The 15371-nt window shown below is 34.9% G+C and overlaps 1 long non-coding RNA gene across 1 annotated transcript in view; it reads left to right on the top strand.

The window, feature by feature from the left end:
* The window catches only part of LOC141386194 (uncharacterized), a 40006-nt gene that overhangs the window by 18328 nt on the left and 6307 nt on the right, over positions 1-15371 (top strand). The window lies entirely within an intron of this gene.

Here is a 15371-nt window from a genome sequence, read left to right as displayed (position 1 = left end):
GTAATACCTCGGTATGAATGTCACGGTACGGTATTTATTGAATCATTTACAGGAAAAAACAAAACTTATGAAAATACTCCAAAAAAGTGTCAATGACATACAAATTAGCCATCTATCTGTAAGCTTTGAAACAGGAACTTCAATTTTAATAACAAAAAATTATTAAACCATGTAAAAAAATAAAGTTTCAATTTAGTATTGTTGAAAACTCATCACATTCAACATTTAATCACACTCAGCCCATCTACCCAGATGAGAGCTCTGCTAGTCGGACTTCTCATCAAGCATCTCCCGCTGGATCTAATCTCACTATATTTATTAAACGTGATATTTCATTCATCTTGTTGTCTTTATCTAACTGTTCTCAGGTAACGTGTTTTGGCTGAGCGCAAAGATAAGTTAATGATTAATGTAACCACGTACATTCTGTATATTGACTGATCGCCTTTATTTCCTATAATGTATAAACTTATTGTATGTTATACTTTTAAAATGGCCATTATCGATTCTTAAAACTGATACTCAGCAAAAGAGAGGCTGTGTTTCGTATTTTCACTGAAATTGAAAGGAGGCAGTTGTTATCGGCTCCGTTTTGTTATAAATATGCACACAGTGAAGATGACGCTCATATATGCGGCACGACGCCTCAACATTTCTGCTGTCTAAGTTGCTAATATTAAAATGAAAATAGGCAGTTCCTTAAATCATGTTTACATTTTATTGTTGAGAAAGTGAAACAACGAAGCCAGGGTGATGTGAATGAAGTTATAAAGTACACTGTTCCCTTTGAAGATTTACCCGTGTCCTCGGTATAATCTGCTTTTCCATATCAAACTGAGAAGAAGAGACTGCAGCCTTGATCAAACTTGCGAAGTCTGAACTTACACGGAGATAATGCAGGACTGAACTGTGCGTGTAAAGCAGGTCGCACACCAGAAGCGACGCTCGGCGGCGCGCCGCGCAGCGCCACGCAGCACCATGTATTTTAGAATTCTAATCATAGGTTTCTATCAGGATACACACACCGGCGCCGCAAGTCGGCGGCTGTCGGCGGCGCCCGGCGACGGCTCAGGACGCAGTTCATTTTTCAGCCGCGCCACAGAGCGCCATCTGATTAGTTTCATGTTAAATATCATTCGAATGTGCGCGTCTGGTGTGCGATACTTTAATCTGTCATGTACGCGCCGAGCGGCGCTTCTGGTGTGCTACCTGCTTTAGAGTTTTCCAGCTCTTTTCATCCCCGCTTCTAGCAGCACACTCCATTTCCGCATTACTGGATCTGTAGCGACAACAGACCGCAAGGGATGATGGTCAAGCATGGGCTGATGGGTATTGTAGTTTTCGCTACCTCCCGTTCGCTTCATTCGCCTGAGCAAATTTTCTCAGAAGACCTATAGTTTTACCGAGTCATGCGACTTCGGTAATATCGAAAAAAATTAATATTGCGGTATGACGGTATTTACAATACCGTTACATCCCTAATATATATATATATATATATATATATATATATATATATATAYACACACACACAYATATATATATATATATATATATATATATATATATATATATATATATATATATATATATATATATATATATATATATATATATACACTGTTGAAGTCAGAATTATTAACCCCCAGTTGATTTTTTTTTCCCTTTTTTAAATATTTCCCAAATGGTGTTTAACAGAGCAAGGAAATTTTCACTGTATGTCTGATAATATTTTTTCTTCTTGAGAAAGTCTTATTTGTTTTATTTCGGCTAGAATAAAAGCAGTTATTAATTATTTAAAAACCATTTTTGGGACACAATTATTATCCCCTTTAAGATATTTTTTTTTTTGATAGTCTACAGAACAAACCATCGTTATAAAATAACTTGCCTAATTACCCGAACCTGCCTAGTTACCCTTATTAACCTAGTTAAGCCTTTAAATGTGACTTTAAGCTGTATAGAAGTGTCTTGAAAAATATCAAGTCAAACATTATTTAATGTCATCATGGCAAAGATAAAATAAATCAGTTATTAGAAATAGGTTTTTAAAACTATTATGCTTAGAAATGTGCTGAAACAATCTTCCCTCCATTAAACAGAAATTGGGGAAAAAATAAACAGGGGAGCTAATAATTCTGACATCAACTGTATGAATATATATATATATATATATATATATATATATATATATATATATATATATATATATATATATATATATATATATATATATATATATATATACAGGGCTCGAAATTAACTTTTTTACTTGGTAGCACCGGTGCTCCCAACTTCAAATATTCAGGGGCACCAAAATAAATTTAGGAGCACCAGAAAAAATTTAGGAGCACCCACCAAAAATGAATGAGCACCGCTGCAAATTGCTTTTTAAGGGATTTATTGTATTTTAAAACAACATCAATAGGACTGACAAAAACCAGAAACAACTATCTAACTAATGCTGCGAAGACATTGATATTTGTGTGCAATAATTCTAAAATGAATGTCTAATAATTAGGCCATAGAATATTAGTGATGATGAAAATGACAATAATAGTAACAATGAATTCCATTTCTCATTATGATACTGCCTTGAATGTGCATGAATGTAGGTTATCTGCTATAAAATGTCTGTTACTTTATATAAAATAATTGTATAGTTTGCATCAAACAAAAATGAAGCATTGCAGTAAGAAATATTGATTTTGTACTGCTGTTTTTATATGCATGTCAATTTAATAAATAATATTTCTGCTACAAAACAAACAAAAGATTATAATAAATAATTCAATTCAATGATGAAAGCTGCAAAGCAGTCATCAGTAAATAAATAAAAAAATAATATACACCTCAAAAAAGAATAGACAAAAGAAAGAAAGTAAAGTCTCACTTCTATCACTCTTTAAAAGTTTTGGTTTCAGTTTGTGTCAATTTAAAGGTTCAGTCTGATATGATCTTCATTTTTCTGTGTTTGTGGAAAAGCTGGCGAGTCAGCCGACCCAATTTATGAGCAGGCAGAGCAGGATTCTTGCACTAACCATCGGCGCAATACTGGTCTTTGTTATGAGCCGCAGTTTCAGTGATCTCAGCTGGTGGATCATTATTCACCACGTGACGTGTCACGATCTCTCTCATCTACACCTCAATTTTAGGTGGGGTTTTCAAACCTGTGTGCTTTAAGTTTTTACTCTTCAGCCGTTTGCATTTCCCGTGGTCATAAAAGCTCCTTCCCTGTCATCTGACAGCGGAATACCTTGAGTGATTGACAGCTAATATGAACCAATATAGCGGCAGGGAAGAGCGATTCAGCACGTTTTTACAAAAAATCAAAACAGGTCGCACTACAACCATTATCAGCAGTTGCACTAATGCGCCCAAATATGTTATGAGGTCGCATAGATTAATTTTCAGGCGCATATGCGACCAAAATGGTCGCAATTTCAGCTTCAAATGTTGTAACAAGCACGTCTGAAATGAGCCCGAATTTCTGTAGATTCAAAACAGTCAGTCCGGATATCCCCGCCTCTTAAAGGGCCAGTACTAAATTACAAAGGGCTCAAAAATAGTCTTCTGGCGCCATCTCGTGGACACTGACACGCTTTGAGTCTGAATTTTACAAATTTAATATAAAAAAAATATTTATAGGAAAACTGTTATTTATAATTACACCAAATAAATATGATAATTATCTGTAATTTCAAACACATCTTTTGGCCAAATTTGAGGATTGTATACTTTTTTATATGCCCCAAATACTCGATACAATTTTTTAATTAAAAAATTTTTAATTAAAAAACTACAAATCTTATCAGGATGAGGACATACAGCAACCATCTCATGAGCAGTAGGCAGCTTTTGACCAAATTTGGGGCTTGTAGCATCTAAGCCCTGGGAGGAGAAGCGATTGCTTTTTTTTGGTCAGAAGCCGGAATAATAATAATAATAAGAATAAGTTTAAGTAGCATTACAGTATGTTGGCTTTCTCAAGCCAACATAATAATAATAAGTTTACGTGAGATAACAGTATGTTGGCTTTTCAAGCCACCATAATAATGATTACAATTACAATAACAATAACAAATATATATATATATATATATATATATATATATATATATATATATATATATATATATATATATATATATATATATATATATATATATATAAATAAACCTATAAGGTATACGTACTTTAAAATGATACCTTAAGTAATATCATGCCATTAGTTGAGGACAAATTTAGCAAACCTTGGCAGATACATCCACATGTGCCAGTGAAATCTGTACTGTGCCATAAGGAAGCCCTATGTTAACAGTGTCCAGAAGCACCATTGACTTATCTGGGCTTGGTAGCACCTGGGATGGACCATCACGCAGTGGATTTGTCTTACTTTCTGTGTCATTTTCTTTTTTTATTTGCATTTTCCAAACTATACATTCTTGTGTAACAGGCAGTGGGGGTAAAGAGTGAAATCATCTGCATATTATATATATATATATATATATATTATACTGTATACTATATTGTAAACTTTATTATATATGTTTTATATATAAGTATAAATCTATACGGATGGATGTATGTGTATATGGATGTGTGTACTTTATATATGCATAAATATACACAGTACACGATGTAAATGCTAATTTATTTAGTATGTGATTGATACTATACTATAGAATAAATATATGAACATTTATAGATTTGTGTATTAATAATGTATGCATGCTTAATATACATGCTTGGTCACAAGCCTCTTTAACTACATTGAAGCTTATTGACTCAATATATAAACAAGCAGTTAAAATTTCGGACTTAAAGCCTATGCGATGGCATCATTGTGAAGTTTTATGTAAACATAACCTGTTTAGTTTTGATAGTTTTATTAAATTTAATTATCTTAAGTTGTTTTTTAAATGTTTAAATTATCATATTCCAATCCTGTGTTCTGATCTAATCCGTCGGCATCAAACCTCTCACAGTCACACGGGCAACTGCTAATGGTGACTGTCTAGTGCCAAAGTGTAAGACCTCTTTTGGTCAAAATGTTTTCTCTGTAAAGGGAGCCAAACTGTTGAATGATTTGCCTGTTAGCCTAAAATCAGAGAGTAAATATTTTTAGTAGTGTTCTTAAAGTGGTTAAAAACCAAACAGCAGTGTTTGCACAAATAGTCTACTATTAGTTTGTTGGATCATGTCGTCTTTGCTTTTGCCTTCAGTAATTTTATGTGAAGAATTATAATGTTTTGTGTATGTATTAATTATATTTATATTTTGTCAATTTTTTCAAGCCTCCTGTGGACAGGTGTTGAGGATTAGCAACTTTGCTAAAACACTTAAACTATTACATTTGGTTGTCCAGTGTAATTGTGGTGTACATTTAAAATTAATAAATAAATACATAAATACACACACTAAAAGTTTTGCTGCCTAATTATTTTTAGTTAAATCAAAACCTTTCTTGTCATCTCAACTAGCATCAATTGAACTGTCTAAAATATTAAGTTAAACTTAATATAACTTAATAGTTGAAACCTGATTAACTCATTATAATAAGTTAAAGCTACATAAAATTATTTGTTGTCTTGACTTTTTATCAATATTTTTTACAGTGCAGTACACAAATTTATATTGTATGTGATTTGATACTATTTAAGAACAGAACCAAATCATCAGAGAAATGAAACAAGCATTAGAGCTGAGCAATATTCAGAATATTCAACTAATTATTTTCATATTTAAAGACTTCAGCTTCATCAAACCACTATTAGGGGTGAACAGATAAAGAGAATAAAAGAGTGACAAAGAGAAAGAAAGTGAGAGAAAGTAGTGAAAGAGTTAAGGGAGGAGGGTCAGGAAGAGAGCGGTGATCCCTGATTCCTGTTTGTGTCAGCCATGCTGTAAGTGAACACTAAATCAATGCCTCTAAATCATGCAGATCATAATGGAGCTTTCCTCCCAACACAGCCATTCCACCCCCTCCCTTCAACACGCACACAAAGTGAGGGAGATTTTCATACAGAAGTCTTCAAAATAGAGACTGTATTGGAAAATGTGCATGACAGAAAGAAAGAGATACAGATATTGCTCGTTCAAACTACTTAATTAAAATGAGCTGAAACAACACATTTCCCAGAGATGGGTTACAGCTGGAAGGGCATCCGCTGCCTGAAATATGTGCTGGATAAGTTGGCGGTTAATTCCGCTGTGGCAACCCCGGATTAATAAAGGGACTAAGCCGAAAAGAAAATGAATGAATGAAACAACACAATTCTTGAGATTTCATTAGGGCAACTTAATTTTTTTATATTCAATCCACATTAATTTGTTAAAGTTAAGTTAACTTAATCAATTTGTTTTGGGACATGAATGAATTGTGTGGGACCCTGCATTTTTTAGTGTATCACCTTTTTTTAGTAACAAGTTAAAATTCATGCTATTAACTACTGGCTTATCACCTGTTATTATTACCTTACTAACTTTTCATTAGTAGTTATAAAGTATGATCTTATTCTACATCCCAAATCCTGCCTAAAACCTAAACCTACCATAACTATTAATAAGCAGCTAATTTGAAGCTTATTAAGATTGATAGGTGCGACCCAGGCTCATTTTGAAAATGTACCACTACAGTATATGCATTTCTGGAGAGCACCAAATATGTCCCAGGAACTTTGTGTTATTGCAATATTTGTTCACGCGAATCCACCAGAGACCGCTGTGTACGCTTTTTGAGATCTCAAATTTCTTTTGCGAGTGCCATTCATGCCTGCTGTTCTAAGCGGCCAGCTGATAAGCGCGAAAAGGAATGGCGTCTCTGGCTACATAATTTGTGGTCTCCAGAAACGTATATAGGACTACATTTTCAGAATGAGCCTATGTTGTTATTTTCATGTTGTCAGGGATGTTAATTTGCACTCTCCAGAAATGTATAAAGCTCTACGTTTTCAGAATGAGCCTGGGATAGGTAATCATTACAATACTGTGTTTTGTGACTAAAAAGTATCATTATCTTTCTTGATATAAAGTTGAAGTCAGATTTATTAGCCCCCCTGTACATTTCTTCCAATTTCTGTTTAATGGAGAGTTTTTTTTTTTTTTCAACACGTTTCTAAACATAATAGTTTTAATCTCATTTCTAATAACTAGGGATGTAACGGTATCAGAATTTCACGGTACGGTAATACCTCGGTATGAATGTCACGGTACGGTATTTATTGAATCATTTACAGGAAAAAAAAAACTTTTGAAAATACTCCAAAAAAGTGCCAAAAGTGTCAATGACATACAAATTAGCCATCTATCTGTTAGCTTTGAAACAGGAACTTCAATTTTAATAACAAAAAATTATTAAACCATGTAAAAAAATAAAGTTTCAATTTAGTATTGTTGAAAACTCATCACATTCAACATTTAATCACTCACTTAGATAGAGATGGGTTTAAAGAAAAATTATCATATAACTATAATCTGGTAAAAGCTGGTATCTCTGGGTATTTACAATGTCCCCTGCAACAGAAAAAAACCCTCTCATTTGGGACTGAGGTTTCTGGGACAAGAGAGATATGACTTGGTCCATGTTGACAGCAGTGGGGTAACGTTGTGCATTGTCTTTCCCCCACTTGAGAAGACAAACCATGAGTGAGATAGAGATCTCTTTGCGGTACAAGTCAATGTCTGCATCAATCTGAACAGTGTGCTGTGTTTCTGCAGTCCCCATGACTGTTATTAGTCGTATTCCCCAACTTGCAGGCACGTGCACACATAGGGCTCAACCTGTGCAGTGCACATGCCCTTTTTAGTCTTGGATAGAAAATGCCCTTCCAAAACGATCAAAAGTGCCCCCGCGACGCGACACAACCTCCGTCCAGTCCAGCCCTTCAGTAGGCGCGCGACAACACCTCTCTTAAGTATGCGCGCTCAACCCCCCCTCGGCGCTTTACAATACGCGCGCCACAACACAGCTGATCAGAACGCGCGCGACAGCACCGCTATTCAGCACGCGCGCGGCGACAACACCCGCTTTAGGTTCGATCATTTCCATCTTTTTTTTTATCTCCGCTACTAGCAGCACACTCCATTTCCGCATTACTGGATCTGTAGCGACAACAGACCGCAAAGGATTATGGCCACGCCGGGGCTGATGGGAAATGAAGTTTCAGCTACCTCCCGTTCGCTTCATTCGCCTGAGCAAATTTTCTCAGAAGACCTATAGTTTTACCGAGTCATGCGACTTCGGTAATATCGAAAAAATTTAATATTGCGGTATGACGGTATTTACAATACCGTTACATCCCTACTAATAACTGATTTATTTCCTCTCTGCCATAATGACAGCACATAATATTTTACTAGATATTTTTAAGATACTAGCATTCATCTTAAAAGTGACTTTAAAGCCTTAGGTAAATTAGGCAAATTTGGGTAATTAGGCTAATCATTGTATTATGATGGTTTTTGTTCTGTAGACATTCGAAAAATATATAGCTTAAGGGGGCTAATAATATTAACTTTAACAATTAAAAAAAAAAACACTTTATTCTAGCCGAAGTAAAGCAAATAAGACTTTTTCCAGAAGAAACAATATTATATGAAATACTGTGAAAAAATCCTTGCTGTTAAACATCATTTGAAAAATGAATAAAAAAAAAATAATAATTTTAACTTCAACTGTACCCAAGTGAAATATTGATGTATATAGCTCTGATAAAGTAAGTAACCTGAACCGGGATAAAGCGACTCATTTAAAGCAGCGGTGTTTAGACTCGCCGGTGGTTACACCCAGACGAGTGACCTTTTGGAGGGCTTTGTGTTTATTTCTTTTTCTTCTCCTCACCTTTCGGTTCTTATATGGTATGGTGTGATGTGTGTTGTTTTAGAGGAAGGCCCAGCGCAGGAAGAGAAAAGGCTAAGGGTTCATTCAACACATGTTGCGGGGTCGCGACCTCATTCAGCACCAAACAAAAACTGCGGTTTCTGCCCACTTTCTCCTGTTCCCTCGCACACACACACACACACACACACACACACACACTTTTAGAATAGTGGTCTATTTAAATGTTGGCAGAAGTGCACAGAGCAGCAGTGTTGTTATTAGAGGACACTTGAACAGTTCTTTGGAAGCTTGCCAAAAACACAGACATTATATGTTTACTGTACTGCTGTAAAATAAGGCTGTTTTAGCTGTTTGCTGTGTTTACTCAGGAACAGACAAGTGTAGGTCTGAGCAGTATATTGCTTATTAAAGACCTATAACCGGGATTCATAAAAACGTTCATGGAGTGACCAGTGTTATGCAAGTAGATGTGAATTATTGATAACGTTCAAGTTATTTTAGTTGTATGCTTTGCCTGTAGTAGATATGGTTTCTTTCTGTTCTTATAAACATTATATTATATTATATTATATTATATTATATTATATTATATTATATTATATTATATTATATTATATTATATTATCGGTAATACTTTACAAAACGTTGCACAATGAAAATATTTATAAAGCTTTAGTATATTTGTTTTTCCTAGAACTAATATATTTTAAATAATTAATCTGTTAATACTATTTAATGGATTTGATATTAATAGTTGAACAATGAAAAATTCTGTCTTTTAATGCAATTTAATTAGTAGTTAATTATCAGTGGGACTTTATTGTAAAGCATTATATTATATTATATATTATATTATATTATATTATATTATATTATTTAATATTATATTATTATATTATATTATTTTATATTATTTTATATTATATTTATTATATTATCGGTAATACTTTACAAAAAGTTGCACAATGAAAATAATTATAAAGCTTTAGTATATTTGTTTTTACTAGAACTAATATATTTTAAATAATTAATCTGTTATAATTATAACATATTATTAATTATATTTTATTATATTATATTATTTTTTCAAAACTATATACATCCGAAACTCTGAGGACGATTCATCTTCAAATTTTTATGTAGGTACTGTTCCTCAAACTATTTCCTTTTGTTTTCTCTCTTTAAAAAAAAAAAAAAAAAAAAAAAAAAAAAAAAAAATATATATATATATATATATATATATATATATATATATATATATATATATATATATATATACATAATATATAACTTTTATCAAAAGACTATAAAGAAATTATAAAAAGAGGGTCTTGACTTAAAAAAAAAGACAAGTGGCACCAGATTTTTATCAAGGATCTAAAGGAATAGCTATTTGTGTTAATGTTTGATGTGTTTGTATTGAGTGCTGGACTTGTTAACAGTTGCATGAGCAGTTGTATGTTTTTATTATTTCATTTTAACAATGATTAATAAATAGTGTTTAAGCCCCGGCTCAGTTGGCGTTTCTGTGAGGAGTTTGCATGTTCTCCCTCCGTTCGCGTGGGTTTCCTCCGGGTGCTCTGGTTTTCCCCACAGTCCAAAGACATGCGGTATGGTGAATTGGGTAAGCTAAATTGTTCATAGTGTATGAGTGTGTTTGTGAATGAGTGTGTATGGATGTTTCCCAGAGATGAGTTGCGGCTGGAAGGGCATACGCTGCGTAAGAATATGCTGGATTAGTTGCCAGTTCATTCCACTGTGGCGACCTCGGATTAATAAAGGGACTAAGCCGACAAGAAAATGAATGAATGAATAATAAATAGTGTTAGAAATGTAAAGCTTGATGTCGTTTAATGTTAGTTAAGCTAAAGTTTTTATCAAAGGGACTTTATTGTAAAGCATTATATTATTATTACATATTATAATGTATTATACTAATAATATAATATATAATTTGATGTAAGCTTTTACAAATAAAGTTAATTTCTTAAGATGAACAAACAATGAAAAAAACTAAAATCTTAATGCTGATTTCAAAAATAGTTTCATAGCTTTTATATTTATACATAGGGGTTAATTTGATAATTCAGTAACTGTTTAATCTCTCAAAAATATTTGATAATCATTACTATTTTTCACATTATATTCATGATACTTATGTAATCCTAAACTACAAATCAATCATAATGGTCTTTTTTTATTATGTAGTTAGGAAATTTACAAAATGTCCTTATGAAACATTGCTGGTGTTTAATATTGAGCTGCTTAATTTGTGAACTGTGTATATATAATAGATAATGTAGTAGATATTTTTGACTCATACCAATACAATAACATAACCAAATATTCCCATTCAACTTTATTTGGGTTTAGGCTCCAGGGTCGCATAAATGACTTGTGTTTTGTTTAGTGAGATGCAGTGTGGATCACATTTTGATTATTTTAAAATTTGTATTTTGTTGTTTGTTGCTTTCTCAGCAACAAAAAAAATCAGAACACAAAAAAAATAAACAAAATAAAAAGAAATAACATTGAAAGAAATAAAAACAAAATGATCAATATATTAACTTCATCATTAGACATCATAAGAACAATCAAAACCGTACAATCAGAATTGCACACTTTTCAATACAAAATCAGATGATACTGATTTCAAGAATTCTCACTTAGCTTGTGATTAATGACAAAATGTATTTGTCATGCTGTCCTGGGTGAGAGTCTTGAGGTCAGAATATCCTTGAGCCCTGGGTTCCCTCTTGTTTGAAGTGGGAGAGAAGAGTTTGAGCTGGGGAAACACACATGAAGACGGAGAGAACATGCAAACTCCAAAAACAGCAGACCCAGCCGAGGCTCGAACCAGTGACCCACTGCGCCACCCTTTCCTAAACCATGTGAAGTTTATTAATAAACTTATTTCGAGAGGATCACATGCTTCTGATTGACCATTACTGATCTCGCATCAGCTAACATATGATTTACCAATTAGACGCATCCAAATGCACATAAATAATTAGATTTCCTGACCTTAGTCATCTTTGCTTTAAAGAATTCCCCCATCCACCCCTACTCCTCCCCGTCTTTCCTAGATAAATCCAGGACTGGGTGGCACGGTGGCTCTGTGGTTACCTCTGTCGCCTTACAGCAAGAAGTTTGCTGGTTCGAGTCCTGGCTGGGCCAGTTCCTTGTGGAGTTTGCATGTTATCCCCGTGCCTGCGTGGGTTTCCTCCAGATGCTCCTGTTTCCTTCCACAGTCCAAAAACATGCAGTATAAGTGAATTGATTTAATCAAATTGGCAGAATATGAGTGTTTTAGTACTAGGCATTCACTGCATAACCATATGATGGTATAGCTGGCGGTTCATTCTGCCGTAGCAACCCCTAAAAATCAGGAATAGGCAGAGCAAACAAATTTGGGGACCTCTCAAGACCTACCTGAGCTCAGACTCCCCTCAATCATGATGAAATGGAAGGGAGTCCCAGACTCAAGGTTCTTCTGGGCTTAGGGCTCCCTCCCTGGACAGCATGTCAAACACGTTTTATTTATCAATCATCAGCTAAGTGTGACTGTGAACTCCTGAAATAAGTACGAAACTGTGAGGATGGTCGATTTGGCTCTTTGTGTGTACATTTTTACATAGGTAATGTTCTTAGTACTATTTCCTTATGTTTTCTCTCTGTTAATAAATCTTGAATAACTAAAATAAATATATCACTTTTATATAACATCAATTTAGACTTTTTATTATGGGAAAAAAAAACGGGCAAGTGGCACCAGATTTTTTAATCAAGGATCTAAAGGAATGGCTGTTCGTGTTGATGTTTGACACGTGTTGATGAATGGTGGAGTGCTGGTGAGATGTGGGTTTCCATCTGGAGCGTTTTCTTCCTGAGTGCTCCCTCAAGAGCAGGCCAGTGTGTGAACAAGCTGTTGAACAAACGGCCGCTGCAAGGTGCCGTTTCGCCCAGAGCAAACACTAGAGGACAGAATCATTGAATCGAAGGAAGCAGCTCAGCCCTGCAGCGCTGCTCACAGTTTTCATTTGCCTGTTTTCATTTTCTTTGGCCTCTGTTGAACGAAGTAAAAGATCTAATGTAGATATACAAGGCCGTAGCATCACAGAGAGCAGCTGTATCAATATACCTGCTGCATTTGAGGTTTTACAGCAGCCTCTCCATATACAGAGGTGGAAATTTCCATGAACTTGTCTTGAACTTTATCTGATTATCAGCTCATCTATTTTTTATGCTGTATTTTTCTGCCCCCATTGTTTTCTGGTCACAATATTTGCTTCAAAAAAAGACAATGAAAACATGTTTTAGATATCTTTTACACTTTTACAGTCTCAGTTGATTTTGAAGGTCATCTAACAATATTGGCAACTAGGGGGTGTTTGTTGAAGTTAGTAAAGAAATTAATATTTCTAATATAATGACTAGTGACAATATAGTCAGTAGAGAAGTGTATATACACGGGCGGATTTAACCAATCAGCTAGGCAAGCAGCCGCATATGGCCCCAGGAAATTTGCAACACAGACTCATTCTGAAAACTTACCTTTATATTCTGGCGATCACCACAATCGTAACTCCCTAGATAGCTGGTTTGCACACACAATCACTTATAGACTACAAATTCGCCATTTTGGGACTACATTTTCATACATGCATTCCGCTCACACACACATGCTTCCTCATTCTGACGGATTACACACGCACCACCGGAGAATTGTCAAAAACTGATTACACACACTACTTATCAACACACACACTCACTCCCATGGCCGACTCTTGTTATCTGTTCCAGTGACATTACAAGGTGTTTCCTTTGTCTTGCTTTACCGTGTTTTTGATCAGTGCCTTGTTTATTTGTTTAATCCTGTTTGCTGCCTGTCTCTGACCATCTGCCTGCCTATTGACTACGATTCTGGACTGCCTGTATACATCTGTTTGCCCCTGTGTTGACCATTGCTGGCCTGACCTCGCGAATAAACCTGCATGTGGATCCTCACCTCTGTTGTCAGGGTCACATCCCTGGTTACATATATACATTTCTGGAGAGCGCCAAATACCTCCCAGGAGCTATGTTTTTTTTTTTGTTGCAGTTTTTGTTTTCGTGAATCCACCCGAGGCCTCTGTGTAAGCTTTTTAAGATCACAAATTTATCTCGCGAGTGCCATTACCGACTGCTGTTCTCCAGTAAATCCACCAGACATCGCTGTGAATGCTTTTTCAGATCTCAAATTTCTCTTGCAAGGGACATTTATGCCTGCTGTTCTCGCATAAATCCACCAGAGGCTACTGTCGACTGACTAAATGACTGACTGACTGATCGATCGACTAACCCACCCTTCTCCTTCCCTAAACCCAACCAATAGTGTTTTCAAAAGCACAGATTGACCCGGCCACCCACTTTCCTAAACCCAACCAACAGATTTAAAAAGCTATCCAGAAGAAAAGCTCTCAATGCATTTTTACCATGTTTTTACCACATTTTTACCACATGCTCACCCTGTTATTTATTTTGTTTTTATCTTTTGGATTCTGTTATTATCTTATCTGCTTTCTGGAACTGTTCTTCACTGGACTCGATTCCCGTCGTCATGGTCAACTTCTCTCTGCGCCTCGTCCTCTGACGTACATAGTAAGCTACTGAACAAACTGGTAACAGTGGGAAAGCTGTTCATACAAGGATAAGCGGTTTAGGTGGTAAGCGTGAAAAGGAATGGCGTGATACCGCCCCATAGCATTCATTTTAAAGACGAAAAGCCGCCGTATTTGGGGGCCCTTAATAAATACCTATATAAACTATAGCTATTAAGTATATATAACATTGTTGTCTGTCTATATTTTGTATAGTGAGGGCTGCTGACAAATAAAATTATAATGTAATTATTACATTTGTGCAAATTTGTCCCCCCACCCCCAATCATGGACCAGTCCAAAGGTTTAGTTTTTTTTTTTTTAAACAAAACATCTTAAAAAATCTTGTTTAGTTGTTTTCTTTTTTATTTTAAGAAAAATAAAAGATGAGAAAAGATTAAGAGACGTAAGAAACAGAAAGCACAAATATAAGTTAAAATAAATAAATAAATAAATACAAAGGGTGTATATTAGGACATTAGGACCCCGTGGTTGCAGTTGCTTAGGGCCCCCAAATCACCAAATCCACCCCTGTATATACAGCTATAAAAACACTTAAGAAACCACTTGACAATTATCAGTTAATTTGGATTTACAATTTCGAGCAAATGTCTGCTGAGAGGGGCACCTCAGCCAATGAGGGCAGAGGGGCAGTGGCACGGCCCTGCTAGATTGTGGCTGGAAAGGCATCCGCTGCGTAAAACATATGCTGGTATAGTTGGCAGTTCATTCCTATGTGGCAACCCCTAATAAATAAGGGACTTAGCCGAAGGAAAACAAATAAATGTTTGAAAAATGTAACTAAGTGTAAAATATAAATACTGATAAATTTCTTTCAAATTTAAAATAATGTCATTGTAAAGCCATTTATTTTGCATAAAATAACAATA

Source organism: Danio rerio, chromosome 6 (assembly GCF_049306965.1).
Source record: "Danio rerio strain Tuebingen ecotype United States chromosome 6, GRCz12tu, whole genome shotgun sequence".
Lineage (NCBI taxonomy): Eukaryota > Metazoa > Chordata > Actinopteri > Cypriniformes > Danionidae > Danio > Danio rerio.
The sequence above is the reverse complement of the archived record's forward strand: the minus strand, read 5'-3'. Positions and strand labels throughout refer to the sequence as shown.